The sequence below is a fragment of the Papaver somniferum genome, chromosome 1 (genome assembly GCF_003573695.1).
Source record: "Papaver somniferum cultivar HN1 chromosome 1, ASM357369v1, whole genome shotgun sequence".
NCBI classification, from domain to species: domain Eukaryota; kingdom Viridiplantae; phylum Streptophyta; class Magnoliopsida; order Ranunculales; family Papaveraceae; genus Papaver; species Papaver somniferum.
The window spans coordinates 6,621,572-6,639,848 of record NC_039358.1 but is presented as its reverse complement, the minus strand read 5'-3'; positions in this window follow the sequence as shown (position 1 = coordinate 6,639,848).

Sequence of the window (18,277 nt, the reverse complement as noted above, 5' to 3'; positions counted from 1 at the left end):
TCCATTAAAACCATATATTGTGCAAGTGGAAGAATCCATTTGATCTGCAGTCAAACCCATGCGTAGGTAGGGTTTTTAAAATAACACATTTAACGAACTTCCCCCATCGAGGACCTTCGTGACATTCCATACGTGTATTGGAAGAGTGATTACTAATGGATCATTGTGCATTTCAACCTCCTGGTTGACGTCCTTTGTTGAGAAAGTTAATGGTGTGGCCATCCATTCCTCCCAAGTGCTAGTAGGTGGTCCACTTAGCTTGAACACCTCATGGGATTCTATCTTCTTTCTATTTCGATCTAACTCGAGGATATCTTGAGCATTTCTCCTTGACCTCCGTTGGAGAAGGTATCATGTTGATGTATTTTCCGTCATAAGGTAGTTCTACCATTTTCTTTGGGGTCTCCTTAGTGTCCGCTGGTTGTAGCTGTACGTACTCCATGAATTTGCCTTCGTCGATGAATCTTTGGATCACATTGCGTAAGTGGTAGCACGTATCAGTTGTATGCCCATAGTATTGGTGGTATGCACAATACTCCTTGGCCTCCTTCGTTTTTTCTGGTTGCTTTCCCCTAGTATTAGGGTAAGGAAAGCCTAGCTTCGCTCCCTCCTTGCTTAGGATGTGAGAGAAAGTTTATTTAGCTTCGTGTAGATTTTATCCATTAATTCTTATCTTCCTTTGCCTCTTTTTTTGTCTCTGTATTTGGATCGTTTGTCTCGAGAGCTAGTTCTGCCCCCGGCTTCATTTTATCACTTAGGTATCTCCGGGATTGGCTCCAGAGAGTTGGTTCGCTGCGGAGCTGTTGTCGTCTTTGTTTGTGCCCTGGGGTTGTCCTTCTGGATTTTTTGAGTCTGATGTAGCGGTCTTGGAAAACCCTGAGCTCGCCTTGAATGAGGGCTGTTGTGAAGCTCCACGAAGATGGCTGAGGTTCTATCAAGTCCGTACTTATAGTAGTTAATGCTAATTTCTGGGTTGACTTTCCCGATTGCTTGGCATGCCTTTTCCCACATGTCTGTGTACGACATCAATGTCTCCCAGGGTCCGATAGCTAAAGCAAATATCCTATCTAACCCTGCTTTTGTTGATTTGTTGTACATGTATGTCTCCAAAAACACCGTAGATAATTGCTCGAAGGAGTCAATTGAGTTTGCTGGTAAGTTGTCATACCAGGCTAGTGATGATCCCGTCAAGATTGCAGGGAAGTACCTACAGAGTACTACCTCATCTCTTTCCCAATGGGCAAGGACACGAGTGTAATACCGTATGTGGGCTGCGGGATCTGAGGTACCGTTTTATGATTGGAACGTAGGTACCGGACATTTCGGATGGATGGGTTCCCTCAAAATGCGAAAAGATAGTGGGGACGTGGCTGCTTATTGGATCACTTCTTCTAGTCTTGCACCTGTGTGGACAATTTTTAGGCCTTGTATCTCCTTCTGCATTTTCTCCATTTTCTCCATAACCATGTTCACATTGTGAGCATCTTTGGAAAATGCTTTGTCGTAGTAAGATTGAGATGGCGTGTATGTTGAGTCCGTTTCGTCCGGATCGTGGTGCACTTTCCTGGCTCCCTTAGGTTGATTAGCCTTTGGTGGGTTGAGATCCACCCTTCGTCTTCCTGAGATAGCTCCGTTTTCACGCCTCTTTGGTGGAGGGTGAGTTTGGGAACCTTCAATCTGTATGTCCAGCATACCTTTGAGGTTCTAGTTCTCTTGGGACATCTCGTGCATTGCATCCTCGTTTTCCTTATTACGGAGAAGCAAGGCTGCTATTTTTGTCACCATTTAATATTCGTTGTGGGATTCACCTCCCTGAGGAGTGTTGTCGGTTGGATCTTCATAGTTTTCCGCTTCTTCATCTACAATTGGTGCGTCTGATCTATCTGTATTGGGGTTAGGTTTCCCAACCCTCGTCCCGTAGGAGCTAAGGTTCTGGGTAACCCTGTGTTGGCTGCAGATGGCTTTGTAGTGGTAGGATGCTCCGGTAACGGCATGTCGTAGATTGGTTGAGATCCCGATGTTTGTCCCATCCCTTCAGCAGGAATAGGTGATTTGTTAGCAATTGTTCGTCTTGCTATTTCGCTTTGCCCGTCCTCTGCTTCATTCCTTTGATTTGCTTGAGACGGCTTTTGGGATCTTCCTCTGGTGATTGCTGGTCGTGAGCTTGTAGGTACATCATTTGGTTTCTGCATTCCTTCGGCTTTTGTTATCCCGCGGTCACAGAAAAGCGAAGAAATCTGCTACTTGGGTACCTTCGTTAAAAGTAGCAATTAATGCTCTGACACAGAAGACGGCTAAGCAGCTTTTTCAGAAAAAGGACTGAAATAATGTCTTTGAAAGACATATATTAAATGTTTATGACACCCTTGGAAAATACAACCTTAAACGTTGAAAACCAATAAAGAAAGGTGTCAGATCTCGTGAAAAACAAGGTTATTAAATGCTTTAGAAGATCTCGTGTAATTACGCTCCGCTGAACTGAGTGTGTTGCTGATGTAGTATACGGGCTTTTATCCCTGCCCTTGGTCTCTTACCAACACTGCGCTCACAGGGTAGCTTGTTGCTGCTAGGTATAGGGTGAGTATCTCACTTGGCTCCGGCTTCTGCAGAATGGGTACAGATGCTAAGTATTCTTTGATCTTGTGAAAGGCTTATTCGCACTATGCGGTCCACATGAACCTGTTTCCTTTCCTTAGCGTATCGAAAATTCTTTGCATTTATCTGACGATCTTGCTATGAATCTTCCCATAAAAGCTAAAATTCCATTTAGCTTTTGTACTCCTTTTAGAGTTTTTGGAGATGCCATCTCCATTACTGCACTGACCCTTTAGGGGTCTACTTCAATTCCTCGCTTAGTTACCAAGTAACCCAAGAATTTTCTTGAGGTAACTCCGAACGTGCATTTGTCCGAGTTCACCTTCATTTGGAAGTTTCTCATGTCTTCGAATATTTCCCTTAGGTCTGAGAGATGGTTTTTTTCTTCTTTGCTTTTGACAAGCATATCTTCTACGTAGACCTCCAATATTTTGCATATCCAAGGCTTGAAGATTTTTTCTACTAATCATTGGTATGTTACCCCGCGTTCTTTAGTCCAAAAGGAATCCTTGTATAAAAATACAGGCCTTGTGGGGTAAAGAACGCAGCATGCTCCTGATCTTCTTCTGCAAGGGCTATTTGGTTATATCCTGAGTATCCATCCATAAAGGATAGTCTTTGGTGGCCTTCGGTTGCGTTGACCAGTTGGTCAATGTTTGGTAGTGGGTAGCTGTCTTTGGGGCATGCTTTGTTGAGATTGCTAAAGTCGATGCAAATGCACATGCCTCCGTTCTCTTAGGTACGATTACCATGTTAGATATCCACGTGGGATATTTTACTTCTCGTATGAGTCCAGCTGCGAGTAGTTTTTGTAACTCTTTATCTACCCCTTCGTGGTAGATATCTGTGATAGAAACATTTTTGTGTTCGATTTGTCTCGATTCTATATATTGTTAGGGCTCATTTTTGTACTTATTATGGTGTTTTATTTATTTGTAGGTATTTTTGGCCAATAAACATTTTTGGAAAAATTCGGCTCGAAAAGTTGCTAAAGGCACCTCCGGAGGACATCTACTAAAAGGACTCCCATTTTGGATAAGGGGCACCCGAATTGTTAAGGGCCACCCACCTGTTATTCATACCCCATTAGAGGATAGGGGGCGCCCCTTATTCTTCCCCATTTAAACATATTTTGGCGGGAACAAATTTACAGAGCCGTGAACTTCCCAGTTTGGATTTGAACGATATTCTCTCATGGATTTTCAGTGGAAGTACGTGGGTATGGGCCTGTTAGGATTATGGATGCTAGCTAATGGACTTGGACGCGGAAGAAACATGATTATTACACGTTGATTTGTTAAAACAGGGAAGAATACTCACTCGGATTCTGTTGGTTCTATTCTTGGAAATTTCGTGCAGTAATGGAGCCATATATTCTGTTAGATTCGTTTTGATCTTCATGGAGTTTTTGGAGAGTTTGGAAAGATCTAGAAGCCGCATATAAGAGAAAAATAAAAGGAAAGTACCGTGACCTGCGGGAGAAGAAAAGAAGTTTTCTCCGAGTTTTAATCGTCTTGTGGTGGATATAAAAGGTGGAGGAAGTCATAACAGAGGGAGGAGAGGAGTTTGGGGCCTATACGTAGTTTAGAGGAGGCTCTGGTACGAAGAAATCACGCTGCCAAGAAAGTTGCAGCAGCAGAAGGAATAAGACGAAGCTAAAGAACATTGGACGGCCCAAGTCTGTCGCAGAAAAGTGTGGTTTATGAACGACACACATAGTATCATTCCCAGCAGTCTTAAATCTTCTGTATCGTTAGTAACAGTCGATCTACCACGCATATAAACGTTGCAATTGATCTGTTTTGGTGATTTTCCTTGTACTTCCATCTTTAGACACTCTTTGAGCCATGTTTCTATCTTTTGAGAGTTTGTATGACATCATGAGCTAAACCCCAACACTGGGATGACGGAGGAAGCCATATTTCATACGTGTGGTAATTACATTTAATTCTTTCATGACTTTTTGCATGTATTATTAATTGTTTTATGGTTTTTATTGAACGGTTGTGATTTCAATTGATGGGTTATACTTGGGTTAAGTCTTTTGATATCCCATGCTTTAGATTTATAGTAGTTGCTTTTCAAAAATCTACCTTGGCAAAGAAACAGAGTCAATATTCTATTTGAGCTATAATTGTCTAGAATAACTAAATGAATCGCATGAATGGATTTACTGGTGGAATCCTGAGTCCCAGTCTCTCGTAACATTAAGTGAAACCAAAATTAAGTCTGAAATCAAATCTTTACAAGTCTTTGAACGAACTTCTACTTATCACTTTAAAAACTACATCAATCTGCCACTTTACGGATACGTTGTTTAAACGGTGGTATCTCCGGTGTGAGCCGAAGGTGGTGTGAGACCAAATTCGGGTCAATTCCTGGCATGTCTTATATTGACCATGCAAAGACGTCTACGTATTCCCTTAGTAACCCTTGTAGTTGCATCTCCTCTTCCTCTTAAAATAAAGTTCCGATGTTAAGCATTTTTGGTTATGCCTCCGCTCTGATGTTGATTTTCTTCGTTGGTTCCACCGGTGAGCAGGTTTGTTGTTGAGGTCGTTGAGAAGTGCTTTTCTGTAATTGTCATTTGGCGGAGACGTCTGCCCCTAGGTTAGCGGAGGTGCTGGTTTCCGTATCTGAGATGGCTTTGGGTGTTACCGAGGCTCCGTCCTGCACTTCCTTAGTGTTTGCCTTACGTATTTTTCTTTCGTGTTGTTGGGCAGCAGTTCTTTCTTCGTTGAGTCTGATTTCCTCTAGATTGCACAGCCTTGCGTCTTGCTGGTCGCCTTTGATTTCCGTTTCACCCATAGGTGTAGGAAAGCGTAGGTATTGGAGATATGTCGAAGCTGTTCCTCGCAATCTATGGACCCATAGCCTACCCATGGTTACATTGTAAGGCGAAGTTGCTTCCACCATGCAGAAGCGTGTGTTGGTTACTAAGGGTCCTGCATGTACCTGCAAGAAAATTTCCCCCTTTGTTCTAGAGACTGCTCCATTAAAACCATATATTGTGCAAGTGGAAGAATCCATTTGATCTGCAGTCAAACCCATGCGTAGGTAGGGTTTTTAAAATAACACATTTAACGAACTTCCCCCATCATCGAGGACCTTCGTGACATTCCATACGTGTATTGGAAGAGTGATTACTAATGGATCATTGTGCATTTCAACCTCCTGGTTGACGTCCTTTGTTGAGAAAGTTAATGGTGTGGCCATCCATTCCTCCCAAGTGCTAGTAGGTGGTCCACTTAGATTGAACACCTCATGGGATTCTATCTTCTTTCTATTTCGATCTAACTCGAGGATATCTTTGAGCATTTCTTCTTGACCTCCGTTGGAGAAGGCTATCATGTTGATGTATTTTCCGTCATAAGGTAGTTCTACCATTTTCTTTGGGGTCTCCTTAGTTTCCGCTGGTTGTAGCTGTACGTACTCCATGAATTTTCCTTCGTCGATGAATCTTTGGATCACATTGCGTAAGTGGTAGCACGTATCAGTTGTATGCCCCATAGTATTGGTGGTATGCACAATACTCCTTGGCCTCCTTCGTTTTTTCTGGTTGCTTTCCCCTAGTATTAGGGTAAGGAAAGCCTAGCTTCGCTCCCTCCTTGATTAGGATGTGAGAGAAAGTTTTATTTAGCTTCGTGTAGATTTTATCCATTAATTCTTATCTTCCTTTGCCTCTTTTTTTGTATCTGTATTTGGATCGTTTGTCTCGAGAGCTAGTTCTGCCCCCGGCTTCATTTTATCACTTAGGTATCTCCGGGATTAGCTCCAGAGAGTTGGTTCGCTGCGGAGCTGTTGTCGTCTTTGTTTGTGCCCTGGGGTTGTCCTTCTGGATTTGTTTGAGTCTGATGTAGCGGTCTTGGAAAACCCTGAGCTCGCCTTTGAAATTGAGGGCTGTGTTGTGAAGCTCCACGAAGATGGCTGAGGTTCTATCAAGTCCGTACTTATAGTAGTTAATGCTAATTTCTGGATTGACTTTCCCGATTGCTTGGCATGCCTTTTCCCACCTGTCTGTGTACGACATCAATGTCTCCCAGGGTCCGATATCTAAAGCAAATATCCTATCTAACCCTGCTTTTGTTGATTTGTTGTACATGTATGTCTCCAAAAACACCGTAGATAATTGCTCGAAGGAGTCAATTGAGTTTGCTGGTAAGTTGTCATACCAGGCTAGTGATGATCCCGTAAAGATTGCAGGGAAGTACCTACAGAGTACTACCTCATCTCTTTCCCAATGGGCAAGGACACGATTGTAATACCGTATGTGGCTGCGGGATCTGAGGTACCGTTTTATGATTGGAACGTAGGTACCTGACATTTCGGATGGATGGGTTCCCTCAAAATGCGAAAAGATAGTGGGGACGTGGCTGCTTATTGGATCACTTCTTCTAGTCTTGCACCTGTGTGGACAGTTTTTAGGCCTTGTATCTCCTTCTGCATTTTCTCCATTTTCTCCATAACCATGTTCACATTGTGAGCATCTTTGGAAAATGCTTTGTCGTAGTAAGATTGAGATGGCGTGTATGTTGAGTCCGTTTCGTCCGGATCGTGGTGCACTTTCCTGGCTCCCTTAGGTTGATTAGCCTTTGGTGGGTTGAGATCCACCCTTCGTCTTCCTGAGATAGCTCCGTTTTCACGCCTCTTTGGTGGAGGGTGAGTTTGGGAACCTTCAATCTGTATGTCCAGCATACCTTTGAGGTTCTAGTTCTCTTGGGACATCTCGTGCATTGCATCCTCGTTTTCCTTATTACGGAGAAGCAAGGCTGCTATTTTTGTCACCATTTAATATTCGTTGTGGGATTCACCTCCCTGAGGAGTGTTGTCGGTTGGATCTTCATAGTTTTCCGCTTCTTCATCTACAATTGGTGCGTCTGATCTATCTGTATTGGGGTTAGGTTTCCCAACCCTCGTCCCGTAGGAGCTAAGGTTCTGGGTAACCCTGTGTTGGCTGCAGATGGCTTTGTAGTGGTAGGATGCTCCGGTAACGGCATGTCGTAGATTGGTTGAGATCCCGATGTTTGTCCCATCCCTTCAGCAGGAATAGGTGATTTGTTAGCAATTGTTCGTCTTGCTATTTCGCTTTGCCCGTCCTCTGCTTCATTCCTTTGATTTGCTTGAGACGGCTTTTGGGATCTTCCTCTGGTGATTGCTGGTCGTGAGCTTGTAGGTACATCATTTGGTTTCTGCATTCCTTCGGCTTTTGTTATCCCGCGGTCACAGAAAAGCGAAGAAATCTGCTACTTGGGTACCTTCGTTAAAAGTAGCAATTAATGCTCTGACACAGAAGACGGCTAAGCAGCTTTTTCAGAAAAAGGACTGAAATAATGTCTTTGAAAGACATATATTAAATGTTTATGACACCCTTGGAAAATACAACCTTAAACGTTGAAAACCAATAAAGAAAGGTGTCAGATCTCGTGAAAAACAAGGTTATTAAATGCTTTAGAAGATCTCGTGTAATTACGCTCCGCTGAACTGAGTGTGTTGCTGATGTAGTATACGGGCTTTTATCCCTGCCCTTGGTCTCTTACCAACACTGCGCTCACAGGGTAGCTTGTTGCTGCTAGGTATAGGGTGAGTATCTCACTTGGCTCCGGCTTCTGCAGAATGGGTACAGATGCTAAGTATTCTTTGATCTTGTGAAAGGCTTATTCGCACTATGCGGTCCACATGAACCTGTTTCCTTTCCTTAGCGTATCGAAAATTCTTTGCATTTATCTGACGATCTTGCTATGAATCTTCCCATAAAAGCTAAAATTCCATTTAGCTTTTGTACTCCTTTTAGAGTTTTTGGAGATGCCATCTCCATTACTGCACTGACCCTTTAGGGGTCTACTTCAATTCCTCGCTTAGTTACCAAGTAACCCAAGAATTTTCTTGAGGTAACTCCGAACGTGCATTTGTCCGAGTTCACCTTCATTTGGAAGTTTCTCATGTCTTCGAATATTTCCCTTAGGTCTGAGAGATGGTTTTTTTCTTCTTTGCTTTTGACAAGCATATCTTCTACGTAGACCTCCAATATTTGCATATCCAAGGCTTGAAGATTTTTTCTACTAATCATTGGTATGTTACCCCGCGTTCTTTAGTCCAAAAGGAATCCTTGTATAAAAATACAGGCCTTGTGGGGTAAAGAACGCAGCATGCTCCTGATCTTCTTCTGCAAGGGCTATTTGGTTATATCCTGAGTATCCATCCATAAAGGATAGTCTTTGGTGGCCTTCGGTTGCGTTGACCAGTTGGTCAATGTTTGGTAGTGGGTAGCTGTCTTTGGGGCATGCTTTGTTGAGATTGCTAAAGTCGATGCAAATGCACATGCCTCCGTTCTCTTAGGTACGATTACCATGTTAGATATCCACGTGGGATATTTTACTTCTCGTATGAGTCCAGCTGCGAGTAGTTTTTGTAACTCTTTATCTACTCCTTCGTGGTAGATATCTGTGATAGAAACATTTTTGTGTTCGATTTGTCTCGATTCTATATATTGTTAGGGCTCATTTTTGTACTTATTATGGTGTTTTATTTATTTGTAGGTATTTTTGGCCAATAAACATTTTGGAAAAATTCGGCTCGAAAAGTTGCTAAAGGCACCTCCGGAGGACATCTACTAAAAGGACTCCCATTTTGGATAAGGGGCACCCGAATTGTTAAGGGCCACCCACCTGTTATTCATACCCCATTAGAGGATAGGGGGCGCCCCTTATTCTTCCCCATTTAAACATATTTTGGCGGGAACAAATTTACAGAGCCGTGAACTTCCCAGTTTGGATTTGAACGATATTCTCTCATGGATTTTTCAGTGGAAGTACGTGGGTATGGGCCTGTTAGGATTATGGATGCTAGCTAATGGACTTGGACGCGGAAGAAACATGATTATTACACGTTGATTTGTTAAAACAGGGAAGAATACTCACTCGGATTCTGTTGGTTCTATTCTTGGAAATTTCGTGCAGTAATGGAGCCATATATTCTGTTAGATTCGTTTTGATCTTCATGGAGTTTTTGGAGAGTTTGGAAAGATCTAGAAGCCGCATATAAGAGAAAAAAAAAGGAAAGTACCGTGACCTGCGGGAGAAGAAAAGAAGTTTTCTCCGAGTTTTAATCGTCTTGTGGTGGATATAAAAGGTGGAGGAAGTCATAACAGAGGGAGGAGAGGAGTTTGGGGCCTATACGTAGTTTAGAGGAGGCTCTGGTACGAAGAAATCACGCTGCCAAGAAAGTTGCAGCAGCAGAAGGAAGACGAAGCTAAAGAACATTGGACGGCCCAAGTCTGTCGCAGAAAAGTGTGGTTTATGAACGACACACATAGTATCATTCCCAGCAGTCTTAAATCTTCTGTATCGTTAGTAACAGTCGATCTACCACGCATATAAACGTTGCAATTGATCTGTTTTGGTGATTTTCCTTGTACTTCCATCTTTAGACACTCTTTGAGCCATGTTTCTATCTTTTGAGAGTTTGTATGACATCATGAGCTAAACCCCAACACTGGGATGACGGAGGAAGCCATATTTCATACGTGTGGTAATTACATTTAATTCTTTCATGACTTTTTGCATGTATTATTAATTGTTTTATGGTTTTTATTGAACGGTTGTGATTTCAATTGATGGGTTATACTTGGGTTAAGTCTTTTGATATCCCATGCTTTAGATTTATAGTAGTTGCTTTTCAAAAATCTACCTTGGCAAAGAAACAGAGTCAATATTCTATTTGAGCTATAATTGTCTAGAATAACTAAATGAATCGCATGAATGGATTTACTGGTGGAATCCTGAGTCCCAGTCTCTCGTAACATTAAGTGAAACCAAAATTAAGTCTGAAATCAAATCTTTACAAGTCTTTGAACGAACTTCTACTTATCACTTTAAAAACTACATCAATCTGCCACTTTACGGATACGTTGTTTAAACGGTGGTATCTCCGGTGTGAGCCGAAGGTGGTGTGAGACCAAATTCGGGTCAATTCCTGGCATGTCTTATATTGACCATGCAAAGACGTCTACGTATTCCCTTAGTAACCCTTGTAGTTGCATCTCCTCTTCCTCTTAAAATAAAGTTCCGATGTTAAGCATTTTTGGTTATGCCTCCGCTCTGATGTTGATTTTCTTCGTTGGTTCCACCGGTGAGCAGGTTTGTTGTTGAGGTCGTTGAGAGTGCTTTTCTGTAATTGTCATTTGGCGGAGACGTCTGCCCCTAGGTTAGCGGAGGTGCTGGTTTCCGTATCTGAGATGGCTTTGGGTGTTACCGAGGCTCCGTCCTGCACTTCCTTAGTGTTTGCCTTACGTATTTTTCTTTCGTGTTGTTGGGCAGCAGTTCTTTCTTCGTTGAGTCTGATTTCCTCTAGATTGCACAGCCTTGCGTCTTGCTGGTCGCCTTTGATTTCCGTTTCACCCATAGGTGTAGGAAAGCGTAGGTATTGGAGATATGTCGAAGCTGTTCCTCGCAATCTATGGACCCATAGCCTACCCATGGTTACATTGTAAGGCGAAGGTGCTTCCACCATGCAGAAGCGTGTGTTGGTTACTAAGGGTCCTGCATGTACCTGCAAGAAAATTTCCCCCTTTGTTCTAGAGACTGCTCCATTAAAACCATATATTGTGCAAGTGGAAGAATCCATTTGATCTGCAGTCAAACCCATGCGTAGGTAGGGTTTTTAAAATAACACATTTAACGAACTTCCCCCATCATCGAGGACCTTCGTGACATTCCATACGTGTATTGGAAGAGTGATTACTAATGGATCATTGTGCATTTCAACCTCCTGGTTGACGTCCTTTGTTGAGAAAGTTAATGGTGTGGCCATCCATTCCTCCCAAGTGCTAGTAGGTGGTCCACTTAGATTGAACACCTCATGGGATTCTATCTTCTTTCTATTTCGATCTAACTCGAGGATATCTTTGAGCATTTCTTCTTGACCTCCGTTGGAGAAGGCTATCATGTTGATGTATTTTCCGTCATAAGGTAGTTCTACCATTTTCTTTGGGGTCTCCTTAGTTCCGCTGGTTGTAGCTGTACGTACTCCATGAATTTTCCTTCGTCGATGAATCTTTGGATCACATTGCGTAAGTGGTAGCACGTATCAGTTGTATGCCCCATAGTATTGGTGGTATGCACAATACTCCTTGGCCTCCTTCGTTTTTTCTGGTTGCTTTCCCCTAGTATTAGGGTAAGGAAAGCCTAGCTTCGCTCCCTCCTTGATTAGGATGTGAGAGAAAGTTTTATTTAGCTTCGTGTAGATTTTATCCATTAATTCTTATCTTCATTTGCCTCTTTTTTTGTATCTGTATTTGGATCGTTTGTCTCGAGAGCTAGTTCTGCCCCCGGCTTCATTTTATCACTGAGGTATCTCCGGGATTAGCTCCAGAGAGTTGGTTCGCTACGGAGCTGTTGTCGTCTTTGTTTGTGCCCTGGGGTTGTCCTTCTGGATTTGTTTGAGTCTGATGTAGCGGTCTTGGAAAACCCTGAGCTCGCCTTTGAAATTGAGGGCTGTGTTGTGAAGCTCCACGAAGATGGCTGAGGTTCTATCAAGTCCGTACTTATAGTAGTTAATGCTAATTTCTGGATTGACTTTCCCGATTGCTTGGCATGCCTTTTCCCACCTGTCTGTGTACGACATCAATGTCTCCCAGGGTCCGATATCTAAAGCAAATATCCTATCTAACCCTGCTTTTGTTGATTTGTTGTACATGTATGTCTCCAAAAACACCGTAGATAATTGCTCGAAGGAGTCAATTGAGTTTGCTGGTAAGTTGTCATACCAGGCTAGTGATGATCCCGTAAAGATTGCAGGGAAGTACCTACAGAGTACTACCTCATCTCTTTCCCAATGGGCAAGGACACGATTGTAATACCGTATGTGGCTGCGGGATCTGAGGTACCGTTTTATGATTGGAACGTAGGTACCTGACATTTCGGATGGATGGGTTCCCTCAAAATGCGAAAAGATAGTGGGGACGTGGCTGCTTATTGGATCACTTCTTCTAGTCTTGCACCTGTGTGGACAGTTTTTAGGCCTTGTATCTCCTTCTGCATTTTCTCCATTTTCTCCATAACCATGTTCACATTGTGAGCATCTTTGGAAAATGCTTTGTCGTAGTAAGATTGAGATGGCGTGTATGTTGAGTCCGTTTCGTCCGGATCGTGGTGCACTTTCCTGGCTCCCTTAGGTTGATTAGCCTTTGGTGGGTTGAGATCCACCCTTCGTCTTCCTGAGATAGCTCCGTTTTCACGCCTCTTTGGTGGAGGGTGAGTTTGGGAACCTTCAATCTGTATGTCCAGCATACCTTTGAGGTTCTAGTTCTCTTGGGACATCTCGTGCATTGCATCCTCGTTTTCCTTGTTACGGAGAAGCAAGGCTGCTATTTTTGCCGCTGATGAGTGCCAAATATTGTATATATTTATCCCTTTTTGTTGACATTTAACTCATCTTTTGTGCATTAATTCTACATTTTATCCCATATTCTGTATTTTCATTGTTTTCAAGAATAAATATTTTTATTAATTAATTTTGCATTTTTAGGTAATAAATAAAGTCTGGATGACTTGCGGAGCAAAAAGAGCAGAAAAGTAGTGAAAAGCCGGGAGAAATCACGCAAGGAAGCCGCGAAGAATGGTGCGCACAACCTCATTTTCTACACTCAAAAACGCCTCCGTTCTCAGCCATCAGATCAGTTCTCAGAAGCATCCGATGGTCGCTCCTTCATAGAGCATCAAAATCTGAAGTCTCTGCCAAGCACCACAGCGCTGAAATTCCAAGCCTTCAGATTAGATGGTAGTTGAATCCAACGGTTGCTCCCTTGATGTTCATCAAAGTTTGATATCTCCGCCTTACACTACAGCACCTAACCTAATCTAGCACCGTTCGTTTCGTTATATCCCTTCATCCGACGGTCGCTCCTCGCTTGCCTCCGAATCACCGTCCGATCTACCTACCAGCTCCACATCTCACGGCTTAGTCTTGCTGTGCATCAAACTCTCTACACTTGCCTCACACCCAAGTGTCGAACACCCTAGACCTCAAGCCAAACAGACCCTATCCCTAAAAATATCGATCTCTCCTCCCTCTTCTCCCCCATTCCTCTACAGAAAACCCACGTCCGCCACCGTACACCACCACCTCTGTCACCTCCATGTCCGCTGCCACCACCTGCTCCACCATCTCTACCACCTCACCTCTGCAGCGCCATCACTTCTTCACCATCATCACCCGACACCACACCATCCCCCTAGCCGAGTTGCTTTAACTCCTCTCACCAACTGACCTAGGTGAGGGTTGATAAAACACCTCGAATTAGGGAGAAATTGACGCAATTGGAGGCAGAAAAGGACCGAGAGAGAAGAAAAGAGGCATGGGTCACCACCAATTCAGCGGATTTGGTGAGCAATTTCGGAATTGAAAATACCTAATTTCTAATTTTAGGGTTTGAAAAAAATTGGGTATTTGTATGCTATAAATAGAGAGTGTGTAGAGCAATTTCAGGGTGTTCTTGGGCTAGCCGAGATACCCCCAAAATTGGGTTAGTTTAGGTTTAATTTCAGTTCTTAAATTTCAATTAGATTTCAATTTAGGGTTTCAATTTTAATTTCAAGTTCTGTTAAATTCTGTCACTTTTTATTGCAATTTGTGTTTTAATTTTAAGTTCCTGTTAATGTGCTTGTTTTAATTTCATGTTTTAATTTCCTGTTTTCATATCCTGTTTGTCTCCTGTTAAATGTGCTCCTGTCAAAATTGTTGCTCTTGTTTAATCATGTGTTCTGTTAATGTGTGTTGTTACTGTTAGATGTTGTTTACATGTGTCCTGTTTAATGTTAATGCATGTTTAGTTCCATGTAATGTTAATATACCTGTTTTGTGATACATGTGAAGTGATAGAATGCTAGGCTAGAAACCTTTGAAGCACTGAATTGATTGAGTAATGGAAGAAATCAGTGCTCATAGCAAGCTGATTATCTTGCCATTCCATTTTTGTATGCTTAGGTGCATTGTGTTGATTGAGTAGTGGGGAGAAACTAGTGCTCACTAGTGACAATGAGCAAGCTAGTTCTCTTCCCACTCTAGATGAATGCCTTAGCTTTGCTTTGTTACTTCTTCTCCACATCCCTGCCCTTGGCCTTAGGCCTTGGTTCATTTATCTTGTTCACACTGTTTTCTTCATTTTCATCTTTCTTTTGCTGTTTAGTTTTTAGTCTGTTTAATCTTTGCTGTTTTTGCCATTCTTTTGTTCTCTGGTTTGCTTCCATCTTTGGCCTAGAGCCACTGTTTACACTCCTCTTTTGCTACTAAGCCAGAAGCCCTTGTGCTGTTGCTTTTGCCCTGTTGTTGCTTCCCTACCCTGCTACTCAGTGCTTGTGCAGCTGCTTTCCTTGCACTGCTGCTGCTGTTGCTGCTGTTTTCTCCAGCTTTGCTGCTGCAGTACTGCTGCTTTCCTTCTTCTTTGCCTTGTGCTGCTGCTGCTGCAACCCTGTTGCTGCTGCTGCTCCCCTTCCCCTGCTGCTGCTGCTGCTGCTGCAACTGAGCTTGGCTCACAACAATCCCAAAAGCCCAAGTTCAGTTCTAAGCCCACTGTCCATTGTTTGTACAAACTGAAGCCCATTTCATTAAGGCTAAAAGCCCAATTCAGTCAACTGTGGGCTTAATCAAAAGCCTAAGTTTAAGGCCAAAGCCCATTTACACTTCAAAGACTAACTGAGCCCAAGCTCAGTTCATTTTATTGTTATCAAACCCATTAGTACTCAAAGCCCAATTTAAGCCAAAAGGCTTCATAGCCCAATAGCAGCTAGAACCTAAAATAGCTAGAAACAACAAAACACTCCCAATCTCTGTGGATCGACCCGTACTTGCACGAGCTACAACCGACGACCGTGCACTTGCGGTATTACTGTAGGCCCGCGTTTTCATTGCGCTTAATTTTATACATATCTCCGGGCCCACCAAGTTTTTGGCCGGGGATAATTTTTAGGACCTTTTAGAAGCCTACCAAGTTTTTGGCGCCGTTGCCGGGGATTGGTGCTGTGTTTTTCGTGTGTTTTTCTTAGCTATTTTGCATTTCACTGCATAGCATTTGCATCTGCATCTGCTTCACTTCATTTGCTGTTGGACCTGCTGTTCTGAACCTGTTTTTCCTCTGCTGGGACGCCACCAAGGAAAAGAACCAAAACCCAACTGGGTTTTTGCAACAATATCAGAGCAGCTGGGCTGTGCTTAAAAGGTAACCCATTTAAGAGAACCCGAATTGTGGGCTTCCAATTTTTTTATTGTGGGCTTGTAATATTAAAGCCAATTTTTGGGCTTCTCTTATTTTCTGTTGGGTTTGTAATAATTTATTTGTCGGCTTGTATTTGTTTAATTTGTGGGCTTGTTTAAATTCTTTCATTGGACTTGTATTTTGGACTCTGGGTTTAAACCCAGCTGAGCTTGTAACCGATCACGCTAGTTGAACTCGTTAGTGGGCCGAGTACCCAAATTCTAGGCCGAGATTTTGGACTCAGTTCCACCAAAAGTTTTCAACCAAGCGGAGCCAAAGCAAACACAGGACAAACAGTGGGCTTGCTCCCATACAAAAACCAAATTTTATTTTCTTTTTTTAAAAAAAAAAAAAAAAAAAAAAAAGAAAAAAAAAATATCAGAAAAATACAAAAAAATCAAGTATTTATCAATTCCATCATCTCTTGTTCCAAAAAAGAGAATAGTCAATGTAAATAAGAGTCATGTAAAGAGTCATTTTGTTGTTTCATTGTAATAAGCAAGGAGGGTGTATGTCATTGATGTACAACGCGAGTAATTGTGAAATACCTCCAACTCATTCACAATTCTCGTAAAGTCCGGACAGCTAGCTAGATTTCGACCTCAGTTCTTAGCCTGAGAAACTATCTCTTGGTGATTAGTAGTCATAACTTCAGATCTTTCTTTACACATGTGTAGATACACTTTACACTCTTATCACATGTCTTTTTTTTGTTATCAGTGCTAGGATTGTGCCTTCGATAGCTAGATTGACATCTCCATTTTGCTGTGAGCTTAAACTGTTTTGCACATGTCACATTTGATGGAATATGAGCTTATATTTTGTCCTTAGGTTTTGTAGGCACACCTCTGGTAAACCTTCACGAGACTTCACTCGTCCACTAGGGACACTTAGTGGTTTAAAAGGCTTAGTGCATACGCTAAATGCATTCGAGAGACCAGCGACAGTGGTATAGTTAGGATTTCCTTAGTTCTGTTTTACTTGAGGACAAGTAAAATTCAGGTTTGGGGGTATTTTATGAGTGCCAAATATTGTATATATTTATCCCTTTTTGTTGGCATTTAACTCATCTTTTGTGCATTAATTCTACATTTTATCCCATATTCTGTATTTTCATTGTTTTCAAGAATAAATATTTTTATTAATTAATTTTGCATTTTTAGGTAATAAATAAAGTCTGGATGACTTGCGGAGCAAAAAGAGCAGAAAAGTAGTGAAAAGCCGGGAGAAATCACGCAAGGAAGCCGCGAAGAATGGTGCGCACAACCTCATTTTCTACACTCAAAAACGCCTCCGTTCTCAGCCATCAGATCAGTTCTCAGAAGCATCCGATGGTCGCTCCTTCATAGAGCATCAAAATCTGAAGTCTCTGCCAAGCACCACAGCGCTGAAATTCCAAGCCTTCAGATTAGATGGTAGTTGAATCCAACGGTTGCTCCCTTGCTGTTCATCAAAGTTTGATATCTCCGCCTTACACTACAGCACCTAACCTAATCTAGCACCGTTCGTTTCGTTGTATCCCTTCATCCGACGGTCGCTCCTCGCTTGCCTCTGAATCACCGTCCGATCTACCTACCAGCTCCACATCTCACGGCTTAGTCTTGCTGTGCATCAAACTCTCTACACTTGCCTCACACCCAAGTGTCGAACACCCTAGACCTCAAGCCAAACAGACCCTATCCCTAAAAATATCGATCTCTCCTCCCTCTTCTCCCCCATTCCTCTGCAGAAAACCCACGTCCGCCACCGTACACCACCACCTCTGTCACCTCCATGTCCGCTGCCACCACCTGCTCCACCATCTCTACCACCTCACCTCTGCAGCGCCATCACTTCTTCACCATCATCACCCGACACCACACCATCCCCCTAGCCGAGTTGCTTTAACTCCTCTCACCAACTGACCTAGGTGAGGGTTGATAAAACACCTCGAATTAGGGAGAAATTGACGCAATTGGAGGCAGAAAAGGACCGAGAGAGAAGAAAAGAGGCATGGGTCACCACCAATTCAGCGGATTTGGTGAGCAATTTCGGAATTGAAAATACCTAATTTCTAATTTTAGGGTTTGAAAAAAATTGGGTATTTGTATGCTATAAATAGAGAGTGTGTAGAGCAATTTCAGGGTGTTCTTGGGCTAGCCGAGATACCCCCAAAATTGGGTTAGTTTAGGTTTAATTTCAGTTCTTAAATTTCAATTAGATTTCAATTTAGGGTTTCAATTTTAATTTCAAGTTCTGTTAAATTCTGTCACTTTTTATTGCAATTTGTGTTTTAATTTTAAGTTCCTGTTAATGTGCTTGTTTTAATTTCATGTTTTAATTTCCTGTTTTCATATCCTGTTTGTCTCCTGTTAAATGTGCTCCTGTTAAAATTGTTGCTCCTGTTTAATCATGTGTTCTGTTAATGTGTGTTGTTACTGTTAGATGTTGTTT